The 25602-nt window shown below is 38.2% G+C and overlaps 1 protein-coding gene across 1 annotated transcript in view; it reads right to left on the bottom strand.

The window, feature by feature from the left end:
• TRIML2 (tripartite motif family like 2) overlaps positions 1-18224 on the bottom strand; it is a 66106-nt gene extending 47882 nt beyond the window's left edge. Inside the window, exons 1-2 of the mRNA XM_070252784.1 lie at positions 17999-18224; positions 4739-4874 (exon numbers count right to left, since the gene is read on the bottom strand). The gene's annotated coding sequence lies outside the window, so the exon portion shown is untranslated. The remainder of the gene's footprint in view (positions 1-4738; positions 4875-17998) is intronic.
• Between the last annotated feature and the right edge of the window lie 7378 nt (positions 18225-25602).

The following is a 25602-nucleotide window of genomic DNA, read 5'->3' as shown; positions in this document are numbered from 1 at the left end:
TCTCCTCTTTTTGCTTGAGGAAGATTGTCACTGAGCTAACATCTGTGCCAATCTTCCTCTATTTTTTGTATGTGGGATGCCACCACAGCATGGCTTGATAAGCGGTGTGTATGTCTGTGCCTGGGATCCAAACCCATGAACCCCGGGCTGCCAAAGCAGAGTGTGCAAAATTAACCACTATGCCATCAGGCTGGTCCCTGACCAAGGCTTTTGTAATGGAGGGGAAGGAAGCAGGATTTCACAGAGGGAGAAGTCTAGCTGAGATGCAAGCCCAATGACAGGCTGCTTTGGCCATGCACAGGGGGAGCTCTGGAGCTAAAACTGCCCTTCAGGCTGGAGTGGATTGGAATCCGGACATAGATGGCCCAGCCTTCTATGTTCTGCCACTGATGTGTCACTGCATGTGGGTTCCTCTAGGCAATGTGGCTCTCTGCCTCTGAGGCATCGCCTTAAGGGTCTCACAGCTGTAGCTTATCTGCCCCCAGGGCTCCCAGCAATGAAGGCAACAAACCTTCGTTGCTGGGGGACCCAGGAGATGCATCAAAATGCCCCTCACAAGGCTGGAGACCAGGACTTGAGTTGGGAAGGGATGGAACAGACTTCTGTTAGCCTTTCATCTTAAAGTTTCATACTATTTAATTTTAAGAAACTCATGTGGATGTATCCATTTAATTAAATGAAGAAGTGCTAGACATGTCCACACACCAGCATCATTGTTTTTTATTTCTTTTTCTGAAGAAGATTAGCCCTGAGCTGACATCTGCTGCCAATCCTCCTCTTTTTTTTTTGCTGAGGAAGACTGGCCCTGAGATAAGATCCATGCCCATCTTCCTCTACTTTCTATGTGGGACGCCTGCCACAGCATGGCTTGCCAAGCGGTGCCATGTCCGCACCCAGGATCTGAACCGGCAAACCCCAGGGCACCAAAGCAGAACATGCTCCCTTACCCACTGCACCACTGGGCCAGCCCCCATTCTTTTAATATTATATACAGCATGTGATTCTTCTGCCCACAGAAGCTAAAATTGGGCTTCGTCATCTGAATTGAAACCAAGTGTTCATGTGTATGTCGCTTTACTTCCATGTGAGTCTTCCACAAAATTCCTTCCCTGGATTTTACTTTTGTCTTATTTTATTCAAGATTTGCCTCACTTACTACTTTTTACTTTGATTGATTTCTATTTAGGAATTTTCGTCTCATTCAGGACATTAGCTTTTGTTTAATCGATGGACTGACTGTTCTTCATTGCGTACTTTTGATCAACTTCCTCAAATTCATTTTTCCCATGGTTATCCTCTACTAGAGAAGAGAATTCAGAATGGAAACAAGTTAGAGTGAGAGGAAGAAGCTTGAAAGGTATGGCAGCCATGGGAATGCGCCTCTAAGACCTCCGGTTACAAGGAGTGTGATTGACTAAGGGCCCAGCTGCTGAACTTTGAAACCTATCACAGCATCTGTGCATGAACCATGCTTCACACAGACTGCACCTGAGTATGACCCAGAATGGCAGAGACACCAGTGTGGACCCATTCCTGAGACTGAGACATACAGGACTCCTCCGATGGTGACTATGGCTTGTGAGTTCCTTGACAGCTTGCCAAAGCAGTCATCCCACCTTCCATCCAAACTTCTCTCCCTTTCTCCTTCACTTGGGGTGCAGCCTTAGCCAGCTGTCTCCCTGTTTCCTTTACAAGGAATTGTGTGCTGATCCCATAGGACTGGGACTGGCTCAAGAGGATTCTGCACATCTCTTCTCAACTCAGGGTTCAGGGACACCATGTTGATAGCTTGAAATGGGCTAAAGCTGGAGTAGTTACATCAAACAATCTACAATCCAGTTTCTAGGTGAGGGGATGAAGCACACAGAGCTTGAGTCACTTGACCAGGTACAAAGAGCCAACAAGTAGTAGAGATAGGATTTGAACCCAGGCTGTCTGGCTCCAAGTCTGCGATTTTGAACCATTGTCTTAGTTGCAGAATAAAATATATCCTTCTCATACTGAATGTACAAAGCTGTACTTATTAACTCTTTAGGAAGTGGACAAGCAATTTGATTTTTTTTCTTACTAGCTCCTATTGGGAAGAAGCTAAGAATAAGTCTTTAAAAAGCACAAGCTATGGAAGACACATGATCTACTCAATAGTGCCTCAATATTCTGCTGCTAGAAGTCAGATTCCATTTTATGTACCTCTTCTCATCTTTTCCACGTTTACCTATTACTTTACAGACAATATCTTGGTTCCGTGTTTGGGTCCAGATTCTTGCCATTTCTCTGGAAGCTTGGTCCTCGGGGGACTGTCCCCTCGCTTTCTACTGCAACGGCTGATCATCAAAGCTTAGAGCTTGGATAAGCAAGCCCATGGAGGTGTGCTGAGCCGCTGCTTTGAAGCGTCTTTGGTGTGTTTATGAAATCAAGGCAAACAGAACACCTGTGACTTGAGGCACTTTCTATGCAGATGTATTTTCTCTCTAATAAGATTGTAGTCTCTTGGATAGTGCATCCCGGATGGACAATAATTTCTCACATTTATTAAACATCTATTTTAGGCCAAGTATTGTGCAAAATATTTACTCTAAAGAAGTTGCTCAATGCCACACATCTGTCAAGAGGAAGACTTAGACTTTACCCAGGTCCACTAACTCCAGAGGCTCTTTGTTTTACCCACTGGGCTGTATTATTCTTCAACAGAACTTAGTTAGGTCAAGGAGCTGGTTTGTTTCATCAAGCGTTTGAGTTTGAAGGAAATTGTGGTACGTAAATGTGGAAAGAACAGTGAATTCCTCGGCTTTTAGAGATAAAAAATTAGTCCTAATGACAGGTTGGGGCTTGAGATGGGACTTTTCCAGTGACTGTCAGATACATTCTAATGGAAGTAGTAAGACAGCATCAATTTATTCTAGGAAGGACTGAAGATCAAGAAGAGAATAGAGTCAAGCATTGAGCTTTAGAAGAAGTCCTCAGTTTAGCTTAGAGAAGCAGCAGACCAGGAGGGTGGAAGACTATTAAATAAAGGTCTGTTGAGAAAGCTTTGAATCAGGACTGTGGTCATCGAAATACTGGAGACTACTGTACTATTTTATTTTATTTATTTATTTATTTATTTTTTTAAGATTTTATTTTTTCCTTTTTCTCCCCAAAGCCCCCCAGTACATAGTTGTATATTCTTCGTTGTGGGTCCTTCTAGTTGTGGCATATGGGACGCTGCCTCAGCGTGGTTTGATGAGCAGTGCCATGTCCGTGCCCAGGATTCAAACCAACGAAACTCTGGGCCGCCTGCAGCGGAGCGCGCGAACTTAACCACTCGGCCACGGGGCCAGCCCCTGTACTATTTTATTTTATCAAGTCCATTCATAAAGAATTTCTAAGAAAAAAAGTTACAGGGGTCAGTCCCATGGTCGAGTGGTTAAGTTTGCATGCTCCGTTTCAGCGGCCCAGGGTTTCCCTGGTTTGGATCCTGGGCGCAGACATGGCACCGCTCATCAGGCCATGTTGAGGCGGCATCCCACATAGCACAACCAGAAGGACCTACAACTAGAATATACAACTATGTACTGGGGCAGCTTTGGGGAGAAGAAGAAGAAAGAAAAAAAAAAGAAGATTAGCAACAGATGTTAGCTTATGTGACAATCTTTAAAAAAAAGTAAATAAAAAAATTAAAATAAAGGGCTGTTTACAGCAGAAAAAAAATTACAGGTAAGAAGGAATCAGATGTTATAATAGACTATTTTTTTTTTCCTTCCCATATCTGAGTTTTCTTCTCCTCTTTCTCCATTCTGCATTTGGTTGACCAACACAGGTGAAAATTTCATTTACTTTTTTGGGGCACAAAGTGTAAGATCTTGAAATGACTGCAAAATTTAGTCTTAAAACAGAGGATCACTATTGTAAAATCTCATGTTCTTAGTTAAAATTTTATTTACTTTTTTGGGGAGACAAAAATGAAAAATCTTAAGATGATAGCACAATTTAGTCATAAAACAGAGGATCGGCATAGTAAAATCTAATGTTCCTGGTACCACAGGAAACTACCAATATTTCAAACCAAGCATCAATACTCTGGATCCTGAAATAACCAATAGTTTTCTCAGTATGGCTGAGGATTTGCTGACTGGCAGATGGAGATGTCCATCAGTGTGTTCCTGACAATTTGGTATAATTGGGTAGAGTGTCAACATCTTGGATAGCAGATGCTTACTTTTAGAATATTAATAAAAGGTAGTGGAGCGAGGCCAACTGATTAGGAAGTGGGGCATCATAAGAAATCAGTCAATAAAAAGAATAATCCCCAGAGTTTATACATATTTATCATTTTATTACCCTTTAAAAAGGTGTTTTTAAAAAGAGACTCAGGATTATTTTTGCCTTTTCCTTCTACTGAAATCTACATGCGGACAGTTTTGAGGCCTGTTACTCCTGTATTTTACTTAAGAGAAAAAAACCACTGTTTGAGAAAGTTGGTAGTTAAGAAGCCTACTACTAAATAACTAGAAACAAAGGAAAGGAAAACAATTTTGTCAATTTGGGCCAGTGCTGACCAGCTAATTGTTTTGTATGCTAATTAAGTTTCAATCAGAGGAAAAGAAATCAATGAGCTGAAAGGGCATCTTGTTTAAACTAAGAAACCTACTCAAAAGTTTGCGGACAAATTTTCTCTTTTTAAAAGAAACAATGAAACCTCATTAAGTATAACAAAGATACATCAAAATCCCGTGGATTAAATAGCAGAGAATTTTACCTTTCTCTCACGTAACAGTCCTTGATGATTAAGTGGTCTCTGCTCCGCAGAGTCATGCAGGAACTGAGGCTAGCAGAGTGTTTCTGCCACCCGCATACATGGCTTCCCCGTCAGTTTTAGTCAGGACCATTTCAAGCTAGTGGGAGTAAGTGGGGTAAGGAGAAGTTGAAGTCCAGAGCTAAAGATGTCTCTTTAACCATGTGACACAGAGGCTTCACCTCTGTGTTCATCTCAGATTCCACTAGTCATCTGCTCACACGTATCTACAAGGGATGTTGGGAATCATGTGTAGCCAAATGCTCAGAGAGAACACATCTGGGGTCAACCAGCAGTTTCTTCAGCAGTTGTACTAAAATTTAACTTTACACTTCCTGGGTGACAGAAATACTTTGAAAATCATTCAGGTTTTCCATTCCCTATCACCCTTGGGCTAACTATGTTTTGGAATCAAGATTTTTGCTTTATAGAAAAGTAATAAATTACATGGACTCTAGGTTGTGTAACAGCCCAGTGGGTTTGAGGCCGCACCCCTTAAGAAAATCAATTAATATTTCCATAGTGAAATGTCAGATTATTGATACTAAGTGAGATAAAGAAAGACTAAAAATATCCTCCTGGCAGCATGGGGCAGATTTTGCCTCCAAATAAATTTATGCCAAACTTAGGAAAATGCTTTTAGCTTTGCATCTTGAAATTGTGGATAAGGACTTGTGGAAGTGAATTAACAATAAGACCATATAATTTAAGTATGATTAAATAATTTAAAAGCAAAATTTTTAGAGCAACGATAATGGCATGAGGTCAAATAATTCTTCAGTTCTATTCTTTAAAATTATAGTTTCTTATATATACATCTATTTTTGTGACAACTGCAACTAAAATAATGACAGAATGGCTTAGAAGTCTGGGAATAAATAGCTAAAACAGGTTCCACGCCCAGAAGCAAGTCTAAGGATGCTGGAAGTGATGAGAGGGAAGAAGAAAGGATGGAGGGTGGGAGATAGGGGGAAGTCTCTGTGCTCCCTGGACAAAATTGCTCAAAGTGGCTCCTTTAAAAAAGTGAGGCAATTGACACTGTGGTTGTTAAGATGATGAAGGAAAGCATGATTGCAAGAGAAGGTGGTCAATGAATGATGCTAAAAGTACCATTTTTCTCTCATCCGGGACCGACTCTTCCCCCAGCTTGACCCCAGGATCTCTCCCCTTTCCGTTGGAACCAGACTAGGCATCCACCTTCAAGCACTGCCCTGAGCTTTCCTTCTCCCCCTCTTTTTCGCATAAAAACCTCACAACTGGATGCACTTTCATTTGCGTTTGCTAACTGTCCCTTAGTGTGCTCACGCTGGGGTGCTCATTTTCTTCTTTGCAGTCAACCTTATGCAAGATGTAGAAACTACCACTTCTTGTTTATTCTCAAGAAAAACTGGTTCAGACACAGGAGTCTCATGCAACAGGTGCTTGTGGCTGATCAGTAGAAGAAATGCAAATTTGGTACTCTCCTCTGAATGCTCTCAACTTCTCTCAGGGTACTATGACCGAGAAGTGAGGGTTGGGAAATCTCTATGTGAGGAACAATACCACTGAGGAAGTTGTCAATCTTTTCTGATGAGGACTAGTAGCTGGATTGAGCTTGTCCTTCACACATATTTGTAATGTCTTTGTGAAAGTCCTATCAAAGAAGGTAATTAAAATAAATAGACTTTATTTTTAGAACAGTTTTAGATTCACTGCGAAACTGAGTGGAAAGTACGGAGATGTCCCATATACCCCATGCCCCCCGCACGAACAGCCTCCCTGACCATCAACATCCCCCACCAGAGTGGTACATTTCTTACAACTGATGAACCTACATTGACACATTACTGTGACCCAAAGTTCATAGTTGACATTAGGGTTCACTCTTGGTGTTGTGCATTCTATAGGTTTGAACAAATGAATAACGACATGGGGCCCCTTTTAGTCCTGTAAAGAATAGTTTCACTGCCCTAAAAATCCTCTGGGCTTTGCTTATTCGTCTCTCCCTCCCTAAACTCTAGCAACCACTGATCTTTTTACTGTCTCTATAGTTTTGCCTTTTCCAGGATGTCATATATTTGAAATCACACCATATGTAGCTGAAGTCTTTTAGATCAAGAATTCAGTGGGACTTTCATTTATGCTTTGATAGACTGCTTCCTTACATTTTCTCCTGCATCTGTGTGAGACATCTTTACTCTCCTCCATTTGCCTGTAACTTAGGGAATGACTCCCCGTTCTCACCATCTGTGCTGTAAAGATGCCTGACAACTGAAAACAGCTTAGGTTTAATAGCTTGGTAGGCGACTAACCTTTGGCATATCTCCCTTAGGAAGATCTGATCAGAACACTCACATCAGAATATAGTCAGTTTTGCTATAATGCTTGCTTCAAAAATGCAAATTTGTTCCAAAACAATTGAGATATCAGAGAATAACTTGAGCATAACAGGGATTCATGTTTGCTTATGCATGATTTCATCCACAAGAAACACTAGGTGAACATAGAAACTGTACTCAGTTGAACCTAGCCACCCAGGAATGCACAAAGCATGTGTACTCACGCACACGCACACACATATCTCAAACACCTGCCAGCTACCTCAATTCACTCCATGTGTGTGAGTCACACCGCTCACACCGCTCACACCGGCATCACACCTCTCGTCTGATTTCTCTCTTTTTCTTTGCCTCCTGATTGCCCTCCTTTCACCACTTCACAATAACTCACAAGTTGCGATCCTTCTGACGTCCATGTCTACAAGCAAACTTCAGGTCTTTTTCAAGGTAAAAAGTCATATTTATTGTAGATTTTATGTATTTCCTAACCATTTAACAAGGGGAAAATTGTACTTCTCCATATATTACTGTCCTATTTTTTTTAAATGAGTCACTGAGAAAGTTTTTAAGGGTTATGCTCATAAACCCATAAGCTATGTGGTTTTTATTGCACAATTTTGCATAATGCGGTGATTTTGGGGAACACATATGTACCACTCCCGCAGAACTGACTGCACGTAATGGGATGTTAAAGTGGAACTCCTTTTCTTTAGGATTCCACTGAGTGTCAAGATCATCTGTGTGCCAACCTCCTCATTTTTCCTTGGGTTAAATTTGCAAAGGAGTTGGAAAAAAGTAGCTTTTTCATTGACTCTTGTTTTAGGTGGGCCAGCGTTTAAGTTGAAGCAGCAAGAGGAGGTTTACGCAGAAATTGGAGGCTTTCTCTGGAGAGAGTAATCTGTGTGTTTGGGACCCTACATCCCCCCTCTATGGGAGAAGGATGGAGCTTACTTTCGCTTTACCTCCTGCCTGGTAAGGGGGCCTTCAGGCCTCTGAGACAACTGACTGTGATTCTATAGACAAAGTCTACAGCCTGGCTGGAGTGGCCTGAAATACATTGGTCAACACTCAGTTTTGTGTATCCTGCCATGACTGCATGAAATAACCATTCAGTAGGGTGTCACTGGACGTGAGAAACAGTGGAGGTGGTGGCCCAGGGGAGCTGTGGACAAGATCTAAGGACATAAGCAGAGGTCAGAAGGGAGAGAAGATACTACTCTCCTGGGTTTGAAGATGGAGGAAGGGCCACAAGCCAAGGGATGTAGGTGGCCTCTAGAGGCTGGAAAAGGCAAGGAAGCAGATTCTTCCCTAGACCTTCCAGAAGAAACATAGGCCTGCTTACACTTTGATTTTAACCTTGGAAAAGGATTTCAGATCTCCATAACTGTGAGATAATAAATTTGTGTTGCTTTAAGCCACTACATTTGTGGTAATTTGTTACAGCAGCAAAAGAAAACGAATACATGTTAAGGGTCTAGGCAGAGGGGAGGGTGGAGGAGAGGGAAGACCTTCAACTCTTGAGAGCAAGAATGACAATCACATTTGTCCACTGAGTGTCAATTTAGCTCTAGGGGCTGGGACAAACCTCACTCAGGACTTGGAAGTGCTGAGATCATCTGGTAGTGCCATAGCCAATGGGACAGCGGACTCAGTCCAGGCAAACACACCCTACTGACTCTATTGATGACGTATTCTGGTTGCTATTGGCAAAATACCTTTTGTTTGTGAGTAAAATGATGCTGTTTACAAGCAAAGTTGAAAGCATAACAGATTTTCAATAAACTCCTTAGGGCTCATTAGAATAGGGATCAATTTTATGCACTCTCGTTTGGATAGCATCCTTCTATGACTAGAGGGCGGATCCTGAGCTGCCCATTGTGCTAGGAATAGGGAGAGGTGCTCAGAGTAGTTGTGTGCAAAACGATTTTAGAGTTGTTCAAGCCGAGTAGAAGCACAGGCTGAGAGACCTCACGGGGTTCCTGCATCTTTGCGCTGTGATGGAATCAGTGAGCAAAAGTTAGAAAAGTTTTCTTCTCTTCCTCTGTCTCCTTCTTTTTCTTCATTCTCTCTCTCTTTTTCTCACCTCTCTCTGCATTTAGATTTCATTGATCTAAACAGAAATATGGCTTATCTTCTATGTATGCTGACCATTTTTCTCCCTACCTCTTCACTTTTGTATCACCTTTCTTTATGGGACACAGTATGGAAGTCAGGTGAAGCTGGGCTGGGCTCCAAGTCCTTAACTTTCTTTCTGGCATACTGAATATAAAACAAATGTTGCTTTTTGTCTGGTCCTTCTTTCTTAATCCATATCATAGTGATGGGCACACAGTGGAAGTATAGAATACAGTCTCAGAGAATCCTGCTGTAATTTCAAGCCAAGAAGATACATGGACACCGATTAGTCATACAATGTGAAGATCAATGACATCCGTGGTCTAGGTGGTCCAAGAGAGAAAGGGCTCCAGAAAAACCTAATGTGACTGTATTCAACTAGGAAAAGGGAAATAATATTATTGTATGAAACAATATTATTATGTACCAGGTATTGATTAAAATGCAAGGTACTTGCAAATATTTCACTTCTTTACTATATTTACAGGCACATCGTGGTGTAGGTTTAATTGTCAGACAGCACAATCTTAGCATTTGGTATAATTTAGGCTCTTAATAAATGTGAGGAATTTGAAATCAGAATGGGGTTTGAATCTTTACTTTTCTTCTTAGAAAGTTTTTGACCTCAGACAATTTTCTTAACATTTTCAAGACTCATTTATTAAAGCAAGCTTTTTTTAAGTACCTACATTGGGCCCACCACTGAGGAATAACAGATAAAAAACAGAATCCCTGCCCTATAGAGAAAACCATCAGCTTTTAGTTTCCTCAAGTGTCAAAATTTGGATAGTAGTATTCATCTTACAGTGTGTTGTGAGGATTAAACGAGATAAAGCTTTAAGAGAGTGCTTCACATTTAGAAGAAACCCAATAAATGTTAATTTCTTTCTTTCCCTAGTGGCAGCCTAGTGGGAAGGAGATTTTTCACCTGGGAAATCTTTATTTGTGTTTCTCAAATAATACTAACACTGCCTTGGGGGTGACTGGCTTTGAATAATAACTATGGAAACAATATTAGAGTGCAGGTAACTCTCTAGACGGGTGAAAATTATAGTGAGATTTTGGTCAGTCTCCAATATTGGAAAATAATCTTGTTATAAGAATGACTAGTGTATACAATTTTATTATGTGGTTGGATGTACTGGAAGATAACGCTTTCTTCATTGACAGGGACAAGTGGGAAATAGATGAGACTTTTTAATCAAATTAACAAAAGTATATATTAATTCTCTTGGATTTCTAAGAAAGCCAATGTAGTAGCTATCATAAGGTAAGACATGACAGAAAAGAGTGAAATATCCCTTAGTACAATAATACCATTGTCAACAAAAATCTCTGGAATACAAGAATTCAGTTAGGAAAGCTTTATTGTTCATACAGTTTGCAAACCAGCCAGATGTGGCCTCCAGCAGCAAACTGAAAGGATGCTCCAGGAGAACAAAGCAAGGCGGCAATCTTTATAAAAAAAGTTCCCACACAGGTTCCCACTCTAGTCGCTTATGCAAATGATGGATACAAGTTTGCTTAGTCCTGATTGGTTGGTGTGGATCACAGTTTTATTGGTTAGGCCCAGGTGGCTGTTAGAGACTTTTGTAAAATCAAGAACTTTGCCAGAGTCAAAAGCTTAAGAGCGGATTCTGTGGTTTTTTCCGGGAACAGAGCCTGTAACTGCATCTTGGTACAGTCATGGCAGCTTGACGCCATTTTGTTTTTAGGTCCCAGTTAGCTACACAGAGTCCACCTTGTTCTCAGGGGTCTTTTTTATTTAATTTTATTCCACACTGTGAGTATTGATTCACAAAAGGTAGGATTAAAGTTCTTACTAACAGGAAGACTATTCTTTCCTCATATAAAACTAGACTGTTTTCGCCAAGAAAATAAAAGCTTGCCTGAGAGGTGTACTTTCTTCTTAGGTGTATTTGTGAGGAAGCCTCCCCAGCCCTCATAATGGAGAGTTGAATGAGAGGAAGGGGGACTGCTGTTGATGCTACCAGCCAAAGGCCACCAAGAACACTCTGTAGTCAGCCAAGGTGAGGTCATTGGTACTGGTGACAACAAAGAGACCACACTATGGGGAACCATGGGGCACCTCAGGAAGAGAGTGTCAGAGGGGCTTGCTATGGAGTTTGGGCTGTGTTAGGTGATTTGGGGTGCAGGATGAATGAAATCTGGTTTTTCTCTGATGCTGTCAGAAATGGTGGAAATTCTATGATAAAGTATCTTAACTCTTATCTAGAGGGCAGGAGGAACGAAGCAGACCTTTTAAACTGAAGTTTGCAAAGAAGTGGCCATTCATGTTAGCCTGGTGAAGGAGATGTTTAGACATTATTGTGGTTTGCACAGTGTTCTTGCTTTTAATCTGTGCTCAAACACATTTATGGAGTGGTCCTGTGTTTGTCTCCCTCCATCACAGTCACTGAGTGGCCTTGTCTGACGTTGGTGTTCTGTGAAATTGTTTATGTTCAACAGAACACCAGGCCGAGCTGTGAGTGCCAGGCTGGCTCTGGGCTAACAGCTGTCAAGAGCTGCTTTGTTCTTTCTGTCTCTTCCGCTCTCACTCATGTGTGCCTCTTCCCTCCCAGCCAGTAGGAAGGGGCAGTGGCAGACCCAACAGAAGGAGCCATTAGCTGTTGGCATCTGGAACAGGCCTAAGGCTTTTTAGTTTGCAAGACACGAGAAAGATAGACTCTCTGTTAATAGGGGGAAGGGAGGCTGGGGAGATGGGGATTGAAACAGGGAGGTTAGAGAGAAAAAGAGAGAGGTTGGAGAGAGAGACAGAGCAGGGAGAGACCGAAGGTCTGTGGAGACACTTTCCGAGTCTATAAGGTTTCTTCTCCTGTTATGTGCAAGAAAATGTAGGTTACATGGGACTTACCCATGGGAGTGCTCTTTTGAAATCCACCGAATCTAATAGTGAAGACCTTTGTGCACCTCTGTTGGAATTTGGTTTATGTTTTGCTTTGGCAGAGCAGGAGGTACTTGGAGAAAGGGCCGAAAGCTCATCTTCAATCTCTTTCATGAATTACATTTGAATCAGCTCTCTAACGACACAGCCCCTCACCCGTACTGTCTTAAATCTCCCATTAATCGCTATGCAGGTACCACAGGCAGCCAACAAGTTAAAGAGATGAAGGCATTATTCCAGGAGCAGGAGAACATGCTCTCTGTATGTGCAAAAACGGATTGAAACTCCAGCACAGACAAATGAACTAAGAGTAGTCAAGATTGAAAAGCAGGGGCTGGCCCTGTGGCCGAGTGGTTAAGTTTGTGTGCTCTGCTTCGGAGGCCCAGAGCTTCGCCGGTTCGGATCTTGGGTGCAGACATGGCACCACTCATCAGGTCATGCTGAGGTGGCTTCCCACATGCCACAACTAGAAGGACCCACAACTAAAAATACACAACTATGTACCAGGGGGTTTTGGGGAGAAAAAGGGAAAATAAAATCTTAAAAAAAAAAAATTGAAAAGCAACATTTTCACAATGAGCTGTATCCTGCTGTCCTGGGTTCCCTTAGAGCAATATGACGAAGTTTTCTGTAGAAGGCTTTGATAAGAATTGTCTCTTGAATAAAAAAATATATTTGTTAATGAGGAGTTATCTAATTAATATATTTAAACTTTAAACATTTTTCATGCTTTGATTTGGTCGCCCAACAATTATTTTTAGAGCAATTTTTTTGAGATACTCCTGTAGTGGAGAGCATCAAAAACACGTTTGGTGGTGCACAAGAGTTGTACCAGTGGAGGTCAGGAATAAAGCTGGAATTCCATACAGGAACTGACCTCAGTCAAAGGATGCTATGTGCCCCCTCTCCAACCCCTGTCACGGCTACAAATCTACCAGGAGTGCTGATAACACAGAGAGAAAAGAACTGCCAGCGACTCTGCAGACTAGAGAGCTCAGATGAGAAAAGGCAAGGACAACAGCAGCTTCGCCAGGGCTCATGGCACATTGAAAGGAAGCACAGCCTTGCGTGGAAATGACTGACATAATAATGACAGAAAGCTCAGGCTTTGAGCAAATCTGTAAGCAAACATTAAAATTCACAGGGATTAGAAATTATCCTGAAGGACGAGGTGGATGACCCTGGCAGGTGAAGTGGGAAAAGAGCAGTGTGGGACAGATCGCTGGATCCAGGCCAGGCATAATTGAGACTGTCCCTTGTAATCACATTTTTGGAGAAAATTGTATATTGGAACTTGATTATCTTCCTATGTAGGTAAAAAATTATTTTTGCAAATAAGATCACAAAATAAACAGTATATTATTTTCACTATAGATTAATAATGACTTTAGTTATTCTCTAGAAATCCTTTGTCAACATCAAAAATCCACTAGGTTCTATTTTTCAAATATCATAGAACAAAGAAAGGAGACTTACCCCCACTACTTTATGAAATGCAATCTTGAGAAGGCATTCTGTTTGGGTGAATTAGATGTGAAACATTTTTTTTTCAGATTGAGAATTTTGTTTGCGTTTAAACTGTGAGACCAAGCTGAAGACAAAAACAATATGCCTCAATACATCTTAAAATTATTATTAAATCTAGGACCAGAATGACCTTCAGAACATTTATTTTAAATTTTGTTTAAATGTGTTTATTTGTAATATATAATGCAAGTGAGTTGTTCAAAATTAAAGTACAAGAAGATATATAATGACAAGTAAACATTCTAGACTCCTTTTTTTGGCACTGTGATGAGCCAGGGAGCTGGAACCTTCCAGCTCCAAAACAGGGAAATCAAATGAGGTCAGGAACAAAGACAGCTGGAGTCCAGGGCAGTGCCTGAAGGTAGCAGGTACGTTGAGACAGATCTTTGCCCTCCAGTAGGGGAAGGGAGAGCAGTACAAAGTCTCTGCTCCTTTTAGGATGGGAAGTTGGGTTAGAAATCCCTTTCATAGAACCAGAGGAAATCAGAAAGGACCATTCTATCTCAGCATTGGTTCGGGTGGAACTTAAAAAAATATCCTCTTGCCAGCTCTCACCTGGATCTGGAGTCTGAATTTCTACCACTTTGATGTTCTTAAATCTGCAAGCAGAGAATTTTAATTGAAAGTGCATAGAGTCTATAGTGGACCCAGGTAATTAAGAGAAGCAAATGTCAATACTCCTCAGAGGAATAAATCCACAAACCAGGCCTGAGAGTCACCTCACAGGGAGAGTGGCAACTACCATGAACTAAAAACAGAAGCCATAAAATATGTGAGAAGGAGTCGTCGTGAGCAGCTGCCAACAGAGACAGACCTGCAAAGACATTAGATATTGGAATTAGTGAATACAGATTATAAAATGGTTATGCTGACTATGTTTAAATGAATAAAAGCAGAAATAAAAATATGAGTAAGGAAGCAGAGATTTCCAAAGATTATCAGATAGTTTAGGGAAAAAAATACTAGAAATAAAAACTAAAATAATTGAAGTGATAAAAAAATCAATGGAAAGTTTACAACAGCAGAATAGATCACAATGAGGAAAGAATTAGTAAACTAGATTACTTATCTCTGAAAAGTTATATAGAATATAAGACAAAGAAATCAACATATTGAAAATACGAAGGGTTAAAAGACAGGGAGGAAATCCAACATAAATCTAATCACAGTTTGAAAGGGAGGTTTTAGAAAAAAACATTAGAAAGAAAATATTTAAAGAAATGATGGCTGATAATTTTTTCAGAATTAATGAAAGACGCAAAACCTTTAATTCAGGAATCATAATACATCCTAAGAAGGATAAATAAGAACAAATCAATTGTAGGACACTTATAGTGCAACAGCAGAACACCAAAAACAATAAAAGATCATGCAAGAACAGACATTTCGCCAAAGATGGCAAGTAAGCATATGAAGAGATGATCAACATCATATGTCATCAGGGGATAGTAAACTAAAACAATAATGAGAGACCACTTCATATCTAATAGAATGGCTAATATCTAAAACATTGACAACACCAAATGTGGCAAGGACGTGGAGCAACAGGAACTCTCGTTCATTGCTGGTGGGAATGCAAAATGGTACAGCCACTTTGGAAGACAGTTTGGCTGTTTCTTAGAAAACTCTACATACTCCTTCCAAACTATTAAGCAATCGTGCTCCTGATGTTTACCCAAATGAGCTGAAAAATCATCTTCACACAAAAACCTGCATACAAATATTTACAGCAACTTTGCTCATAATCGTCAAAACTTGGAAGCAACCCAGATGTCATTCAATAGGTGAGCAGATAAACAAACCAGTACGTCCATACAATGGAGTATTATTCAATGCTAAAGAGATATGAGCAATAATACCACAAAAAGAACCTTAAATGCATATTGCCAAGTGAAAGAAGCCAATCTGAAAAGGCTACATGTTGTATGAGTCCAACTATATGACATTCTGGAAAAGGCAAAACGATGGAGAGAGTGAAAAGATCTGTGGTTGCCAAGGGTTAGGGGAAGGAAGGAAGGGAACAAGAGGGCAGTGAAGCTAACCTGTATGATTCTGTGGTGGTGGATACATGTCATTACACATTTGTCAAACCCCATAGAATGTACAACACAAAGAATGAACTCTGATGTAAACTATGGACTTTAGTTCATAACAATGTATCATTATTGGCTCATTGAATGTCAGAAATGTACCACACTAATGTAACACGTTAATAATGGGGAAACTGGAATTGGTGGTGGTAGTTGTGGGGATATATGAGAATTCTCTGTACTTTCTGCTCAATTTTTCTGTAAACCTAAAACTGCTCTAAGAAATAAAATAGTAATAATAGTAAGGCCTGAAAGCAGCTAGTCAAAAAGACAGATTACCTGCAAAGGAACAACAATTACACTCTTAGCTGGCGTCAAGAGTAGCAATGAAGACGGTAAACAATAGAATTGTATTTTCAAAGTGTTTAGAGAATATAACTATAAATTTTAAATTGTGTACATTGTGAAACTCAAGAACAAGCATGAAAAAAAGCTATTTTTTCAAACATACAAAAAATGTGGGGGGCTGGCCCTGTGGCCGAGTGGTTGGGTTTGTGCACTCTGCTGCAGGCGGCCCAGTGTTTCATTGGTTCAAATCCTTGGTGCGGACATGGCACTGCTCATCAAGCCACGCTGAGGGGGCGTCCCACATCCCACAACTAGAAGGGCCCACAACAAAGAATATGCAACTATGTACTGGGGGGCTTTGGGGAGAAAAAGGAAAAAAATAAAATCTTAAAAAAAAAAAATGTGAGTGTTTACTACCAAAAAACACCTCTGGCTAAAGTTTTGCCTGAAGTCCACACTTAAGGAAAAAAGAAAGACTATCTAGAGTGAAGATCTGACACTCAAGAAAGAATGACATTGGAAAAGAAACTAAAAACATGTGGGTAAATTGTAACAAATATTGATTGGATGAACAATAACAAAAATGTCTCACAAGTAGGGTTAAAAATACAGGGAAAGCTAAAATATAGGGCAAAAATAGTCAACCAGGAGGGGGCTGATGGGATTAAATCATTCTCAGTTGCTTTCGTGTGAAGGAGTTCGAGTGTGAGGTGGCTGCTACTGTGCATGGCTCTTGGAGTTGTGTGACAGAGTGGCCCTGAGGTGGAGTGAGGCATAAAGTTTTTGTATTAAAAATTTCAGAAGTAACCATGAAAAGGATAAAGTGTCTATCTTCTAAACCAGTAGAGGGAAAAAACGTAGAATGAGAGAAAACAACTATTTCAGAACAAGGAAAGAAGGAAGAGAGAAGACATATAGAAAAATTAACACAAATAGAAAATGAGAATGCAGTGGTATAGATGGATAAAAAATATATCAAGGCTAATAATTATTGTAAATTAATTGAACCCTTCCAATAAAGAATCAACTTGTAACCCTAGATAATAAAACAAATTCAACTCTATACAGGAAACACTTAAAACGTAAGGATAATAGAAAGATGAAAGCAAAGGAACTGAAAAGACACATTGTGCAAATGTTAAGCAAGGAAATGCAAATAGTTATAATTAATAGCAACAAAATGTTTTCCATGAAAAAAGCATTATAAGAGGAAAGAGAGTCACTCATAGGTTCAATTTACCAAGAAGTTATAGTAATTCTAAATATGTACATAACTAATATAATAGCTTGAAAATATATAGAACAAAAATTGATATAACTACAAGGAGATATTGAAAAATCCATCTTCAGAATGAGAGACTTTAGCATACTTGCTCTGTAACTGATAGATTAAGCAGGAAAAGAAATATCAGTAAGAGTAGAGAAACTTTGAAGAAAAAACCCCCAATATTTATGTGATGGCTATGCATAGATCCCTATAATAGCAATTGAAGCACACTGACTATTTTTCTCCGAAAAGCACATAGATTATTTGTACATATTGACACATGTTTGGCCATAAAGCAAGTATCAATATATTAAAAAATATCAGTATCACAGAGACCACATTTTTGACTAGGATGCAATTAAGTTAGAAGTTGGTAACAAAACATCGTGAAAAAATTCCATGCATTGGGGCTATTTTTTAAAAAGTATACTTCTAAGTAATTAATAAATCTATTTATTATCATATTGCAAGTTAGAAAATACTTAGAACCAAAAGAAAAGAATGGCACACATTAAAATCTGAAGCCTTTAGCTAAAGTGGTGCCTAGAGGAAAATTTATAATTGTAAATCCACATGTTAGAAAAGAAGGAGATTTGAAAATCAATGAGATGAGAATGCAACTTCATGCCTGCATGCAAACGCAGACATCTGCCTAGACTTCCTGGCCCACCCTTGGGGAGATTCTCCATTCAGAAGCAGCAAGGAAGTACTCACCAAACTGCTCTCTTCTTCTGGTCACTCGTAACTCGCTCTTCTTCAGTGCTTGTTTTCTCACATGTTATGTGAGAATTCACGCTCCTGCTGCCACCCACCTCCCTCCTCATTGTAAGTATTCTGTTGTTTTCAATGGAAAGTTCAAAGAACTAATCCTTGACTACTTCGTGAGGACATTTTTGCTCGTTCTTTTTGCTTCTCTTCCACCCTTTGATTTCACATTCGTACATCCAACAGAAGTTGTAGCATTTGGTTTTAAAGCAAATCAATCTCATGATGTGACTACGATGTTATTGCCACTGCAGTGGATTCCTTGCCTGAATATAACTGCCAACAAACCAATGACTTGAGCAATGTAAACATCACATTCTTGCCAGACTTAACTAAAATTTCCCAAGAATTCGGCGGTACCCTTAGGAGAGCCTAGTCTTGGATTAAGAGGTCTCCAATTGACCTGAAAGGAGTCATCAAGCATTTGACTGTGGGTGATCTCCCAGTGGACTGAAACAGAAGAGACATTCTACTTAATATAGCTCTTCCAGTACAGTGAGGCTCATAGAACAATCTTTCCCAAACTAACGCCAAATTCCCACCCAATTAAGACAAATCTGAATGCTTCTAAAGAAAGCTTCGAGAAGGAAAATCAGCCAATTATTCTCTGGACACTTGCAGCTTCTCAGACCAAGGGAAGAGCCACGTGCTGGAATGCGTTCTTGATATTCCAGAGAAATATTTGAAATGACAAAAATTAACAAGCCTCTAGCAAAACTGATTAGAAAAAATGTCATAAATAAAGATTGAACAGAGATTTTACAGGGAAAAGGATAAAATAAATAACAATAAAATAAATTTTAAAACAGATTAAATGGACTAAAAAATATATAACTTATAAATCTGACTTAAGAGGACATAAGAAACTTGGGTTGTTTTATAGTCATTAAAGACATTTAATCAGTAATGAAAAATTTCTGTTAAAAAAAGGGTGAGAACCAGAATTCTAATTTCTGTCTCATATAAAATCATCCAGACAGTAGAAAGAGGGAATTCTCCCTAATAAAGTCCAAGTACCAAATCTAAAAATGAGGATCTTTTCATGAACATATATGTAAATATTCTATACACAATATTAGCAAACAAACCCAGCAGAATATTAGAAAGTTCATTCATCATGACCATTAGGGGTTTATTCCAATAATGCAATGGTGTTTTAATACCAGAAAATTGATTAATGCAGTTAATCACACTAAGAAATCAAAGAAGAAAAAGCATATGATCATTTCAGTAGAAACAAAATAAGGCATTTGGTAAAATTCATAATTAGGCATGCTAAAATTCTTAGCAAATTAGAAGTGAAGAGAACTTCTCTAACCTGACAAAAATCTGCCTATTTAAAACCTAAAGCAAAAATCATTCTCTGTGGTGAACCGCTGTGGAACGATTCACTTTAAATCATGGCAAGACAAGATTTCCTGCTGGTATGGTTCCTAGTTCACATTGCAAGAGAAATCTAAGCCAGCATAGGAATAATGATTGTAATGAAAGAAACAAAGTTTGTCAGTATTCACAAAGGATGCAATTTTTTACATACAAACTTGTCCACATATGCACACGTCCACAAAAGTTCTTATAAATTAATACAACAGGATAGTTCAAGAAAGCTACTGGATATCAATGCTAAAATCAATTGCCTTTCTATACATCGGCAATAAAGATTTAGAAAATGTAATTTTTAAATGATATTCACAAGAGCAACAACAAATCTGTGTGTGTGTGTGTAATTATACACAGAAACACTGTATCAAGGGATAAATCTAACAAAAGCTGTACAAGATCTCTATGAAGAGAATTAAAATTTTTATTGAAATACATTGGAGGAAACTTAAATAATGAAGATGACACTATGTTCCTGGATAGGGGGACTTTATATCATAAACATATCAATTCTCTTCCAATTGGTCTATAACATCAAAACACTTCCAATAAAAATCCAACAGAATTTATAAGGAAATGGAAAAAATTAGTTTAAAATTTACATGGAAGCACAAAGAGCCAAGAATTGATGAAACTATTCAAGTGGAATGAGGTAGGAAGATCCTCTATCAGATATCAAGATGCATTATAATCTATAGAAATAAGGCAACAGTGTTGTCACAGAGACACATGGGTAAATAAAAAGAATTTGATAGTTTAGAAACAGTACAGTGAAGCTGTGGATAATTGATAAATGATGGGGTGGCACTGTACATTAGTGGAGAAAATGGGTGCTAATTCCATAATCAACTCTCTCCCTCTCTTCCATCTATCTATCTATCTAACTATACACCTACTTGTGTGTGTATAAACTTTGCATGCACTAATGGTTTAAATGTGAGAGGAAAACTTGAAAACCTGGAAGAAAATATAGAATAATTTCATATGGCCTTAATATAGGGAAGGATTTCTTAAATAACATGTATGAAGTACAAACCATGAAAGAGAAGCTTGACAAATTTGACTCCATTAAAGTTATGGACTTCTTTTCATCAAAAGAAATAAGAAAGAAAAGAAAAATACAATCCACATACTGGGAGAAGATTTTTTTTGCTATACATAAAATTGAAAAAAGCGTACTATCCAAAACAAGTGAAACATTTTCAAAATTAGTAAACCAATAAAAATAGGAAAAATGTGAAAAAATTTCACAGTAGAGGAAATAATAAAAAATGGACAAAAAATACAAAAATATTTCACAGAAGATGAAATAGAACTATCTATAATAAATATATATTTTTATGAAATACATAAATGAAACAAATATATTTTTATTTTATGTGAAAATATATAAAAGTATATATATTTTCATTTATAAAAAGATGCTCAACTTCATATCAACCAGTGAAAGGTAAATTAATATTCAATGAAATATAATGATATGCTCAATACATTGATAAATATTCAAAGTATGACAATAGCAAATTTTGGCAAGATATAGAACAATGGAGGCACTGTGAAACTATTAAGAGTGAAAATTGGTCCAACAGTTTTGTATTATCTTGTAAATTGAACAGGAGCATGCTCAATCCTAGCATATGTGCTAGAGAAATGCTTGCCCATTTGTACAAATAATCATGTAGAAGAATGCTTTGTGGCAGCATTGTTAACAATAGTGAAAAAGAAAAAAACCCTGCAAGCAACCCAAAAGTCTATTAGTGGAAAAATGGATAAAGAAATTGTGGCATATTCATGAACTGGACTTTACATAGCAGTGAAATTGAATAAATTTGAACTATGTATGTCAAAATGGTTCAATCCTAGAAAGCTAATAGACAAAGGAAGTGAGTTGCAGAAAGATACACAGTGTGATTCTATAATTCAAACTTCAACATATGTTAACGGAACTATAAAGAAGACAGGAGCAGAAGTGTGTGATGGACAGAAGCGGGCAGAGATCTGCAAAGTTAAACGTGACCTTCTATTTCTTAAGTTGGGTGATGAGATCATAGGTGTTTGCTTCTCTATTTTGTTTCATGAACATCTATCTATATGGTAATCTATATCCGTCACAAATGTTCTTTCGTGTGTATCAGATACTTCATAATAAAAACAAAATGTAATCTCCTCCTCTCCCGAGTCGTGCTGTCCCACAATTTCCCCTCCTCGTCTTGCATTTTAAAAGTAATGGGTAGATTTTGTTCTTTCATAGTACGCAGAGCGCTGCCTCCTTATTTTAAATTGCTATTTTTAATAGAAGGTGTAGCCTTCTAGTACTTGAGCATAGTGTAATTTATCTAGTTTCCTTGGTGGACATGTGCTTTTTGTTTGTTTGTTTTTTTGGTGAGGAAGATTGGCCCTGAGCTAATGTCTGTTGCCAATCTCCCTCTTTTTGCTTGAGGAAGATTGTCACTGAGCTAACATCTGTGCCAGTCTTCCTCTATTTTGTATGTGCGATGCTGCCACAGCATGGCCTGATGAGCAATATGTATGTCTGCGACCTGAGAACTTCAGGCCGCTGAAGTGGAGTGCATGAACTTAATCACTACACCACTGGGCTGGCCCCAGACATGTGTTTTTTCCATTATGGGGAATCATTTCATACATTGGTAATTTTTCCTCTTTATTTTGTTTAATTTGAAGTTAAATGCATAGGTCTTAAGTATTATGTTTGATGAGTTTTGACAAGTTCACACTCCCATGTGATTCTCAGCTAAAGAACATTTCCAACATCTAGAAAGTTCCCTTGTGTCACTTCCCAGTCAGTACACATCAAAACCCCTCACCCTACCCTCCATATCAGGCATAACAGTTTCTGTGTTATGTTTTTTTTTTTCTCTCAGCCTAGATTAGTTTCATCTGTTCTAGAATGTCATGTAAATGGAATCACATTGTATGAACCTGGTCTATAGCTTCTTTGAGCGTGTTTTGATATTTATCCATGATGTTATGTATATGAGTAGCTTTTTGTTTGTTTATTTTTTTAACAGCTGAGTAGTATTCCACTGTACAAATATCTTCAATTTTTTCATCCTGTCTCCTATTTATGATTATTTGTCTGGCTTCTAGTTTTCAGCTATTACAAATAAAGTTCCATGAATATTTTCGTATGTCTTTTTGCATGTGTTTTATTTATTTTCCCCAAGTGAAAATACCTATGTGTGGAATTACTGAATCACAGAGTGGATAAAAGTTTAACTTTATACGAACTTTGGAATTGCTTTTAATGTTGTATTTTTTGACATTTCCACCACATCCTCATCAACACATGGTGTGGTCAATCTATTTCATCTCAGCCCTTCTTGTGGGTTTGTGGTAGTGTCTCATTTTTCTGTTAAGCTGTACTCTCCTAATGCCTAGTGATTTTTAGAACTTTTTCATATGCTTATTGGCCATTTGTGCATCTTCCTTTGTGAAACATTTTCCTAAATATTTAAGCCCATTTTGACTGTTGTGATTTTACTGAATTGTAAAACTCCTTTTTATATTTTGAATGTAAGTCCTTTGTCATATAAATGCATTGGAAATATTGCCTCCAAGGCTATGACTTGTCTACTATTGATGTTTTATATATTTTTTTGATTAACAGAGGTTTTTATTTTTTCTCTGTGCTTAGAAAATTCTAAGGTATCTTCAAAATTTTTCAAAAGTTATAAGTAAATCTGGCAAGATCATATATAAAAACAAAAACTAGATACTTAGGGACAAATTTAAGAAATTGTGTGCAAAATCTCTACACAGAAAACTGTAAACATTACTGAGAAAAAAATCTAATCATTTATTTAGATCTTTCTTAATTAACCCGAGGTGGACCATAAACCTAAATGTAAACACTAAAGCTGTAAGGCTTCCAGAAGAAAATGTAGGAGAATATCTTTGTTACCTTGTGGTAGGGAAAGATTGAGTGCTTAGACAGGACTCAGGAAGCGCTAATAATAAGAGTGGGAAAAAATAAAGAAAGTAGGCTTATCTGGTCTTAAAACAAATTAGTTCTTTTGAATAATAGCACATTAATATAATTCAAAATTAAAATGATGTATTCCTCCCAGCCTGCCAAGTTCCTTTTCCTGTAGGCAGCCAAGTCTCATAGTGGGTTCTGTATTTTTCCAAAAATATTGAGAGGCTTTATATTTCCCAATCCTAAACCTACCTCTAACCCACCTTTTTCTCTGCACCTATTTCTTTCACTTAATACTGCATATCCTAGTGATTGTTCCACATCAGTACATAAAAGCTCCTTTAATTATTTTTTAGTTTCAAATGCACATATTTCAAAGACGCAAATGGTTCTACAAGGCTTAGTCTATAAAACTGTAGTATGTCTGTCATTTCTAGTTCTCACTCTTAAGAGACAACTGCTAAACTTTTGGTATTTGATTCCATCCTTCTAACGACTACAAGACTTATTCTTGATATTTTTTACTCTTAGACCTAGTCACTGGCTTCCCACTGGATAAAATTCATTCTCTCTCTCTACATTCCACATACACTTTCACATGTTCATACATTTTTCTATCAATTTACTTATATCATGATATTTATGAGATAAATATTCAGTATTTTAATTATGACTACATATACATTATTCACAGTAGAGACACGTAGAATACTATATATGTCTCAAAAAAAAAAGCTGTCAACAATTTCTCCCATCCTTGTGTGCACACCTTGTGCCTCCAATCAAGAGATCAACTCTATTTCCCCTCCACTTCACTCTGGACCAACCCAATGACTAGATTTTTTCCAATAGAATGTGGCAGCACCAAGGCTGTCAGTTCAGAGCTTTGTGTCTAAGAGTTAGGGCTGCTCCCAAGTTCATTCACTTGGAGCCCTGAGTCATCATGTAAGAAGCCTATTTGCTGAGTAGAGAAGACCAGCCAGCCCCAGCTATTCTGGGTGCCACTCCAGCTAAGGCACCAGATATGTGAGTAAAGTGTTCCCAAATGAAACTCCCTGTCTAATTTTCTTCCTATTACATTAAAATAATCAGCAATTCTTCCACTTTCATCTAAGACTGCAGAAATTTCTCACTTGCTCCTGCTCAATATAGTCGTCCATCACACTTGGCACATGGCTGTCATCCTGATGTTTCCATTTATTATCATCTCTATAATGCACTCAACCCTGTTTTGTGTTCTTGCTCTTGGTTTGTGCATTCTTTCTTGATTTACTCCCTCATTTTGGTGGTGTACTTCCTTTAGTAGCATCCTGAAAAAGGATGCACTAGAAGAAATTTGCAGGGGCCTCGTATTTCTGAAAATATCTTTACCCTATTCTTAGGTTTGATTACTACTTTTACTGGGTGTAGAATTCTAGATTGGAAGTCATTTTCCCTTGAAATTTTTAAGGCATTGCTTCATTGTTTTCTAGCTTCTTGTGTTGCTGTTGAGAAGCCTAATGCCATCTCTGTAATCTTTTAGAATCTTCTCCTTGTCTCCAGGATTCAGAAATTTCATGAGGATATTCTCTAGTATGAGTCTATATTCATTCACTATGTTGAGTGTTCAATGTACTCTTTTGGTTTAGAACTCATGGTCTCCAGTTCTGGCAATTTTCTTAAATATGTTTTTCATTTCCGTTCCTCTTTTTTTTGGTTCTCTTTTTCTTGTACTGAGAAGAAATTCTTTCTTGAACTGAACCTCTATTTTTTCTTTTAAATTTTATGTCTTATTTTGTACTTGTTATATTCTTGCTCTATTTTTTGGGAGATCTAAATTTTAGTTGCCAACAAATCCTCCTTTTAAATTTTTAATTTTCATCATAATATTTTCTTTTATTCTCTAAAAAAAAATCTTCCTCCTCATTCTTTTTCCCCTTCTCCTCCTCTCCCTCCCTTTCCCTGTACCTTTCTTTTCTTCCTCTTTCTCTTGCTCCTCCTTCTTCTAATCCTATTTTTCTTTCAATGATACAATATATTCTTTTATTTCTCTGTGGATATTAATGATAATGTTTTAGAGAGTCATATCTCCCCAAATCATCTCAATTTTATCCAAGTTAGTTATTGTTTTCTTGTTTTTATTTTCTTTTCAATTGGACACTTTCTTCAGTCATCTAGATTCACTTGATCATCTGCTCACATTTAAGATTGGGGCATTAAAAAATGGATTCAGTGAGACTCCAGACTGTGGCCCTCC

Source organism: Equus caballus, chromosome 27, assembly GCF_041296265.1.
Source record: "Equus caballus isolate H_3958 breed thoroughbred chromosome 27, TB-T2T, whole genome shotgun sequence".
Taxonomy (NCBI): domain Eukaryota; kingdom Metazoa; phylum Chordata; class Mammalia; order Perissodactyla; family Equidae; genus Equus; species Equus caballus.
This window is presented reverse-complemented; position numbering and strand designations above follow the sequence as displayed.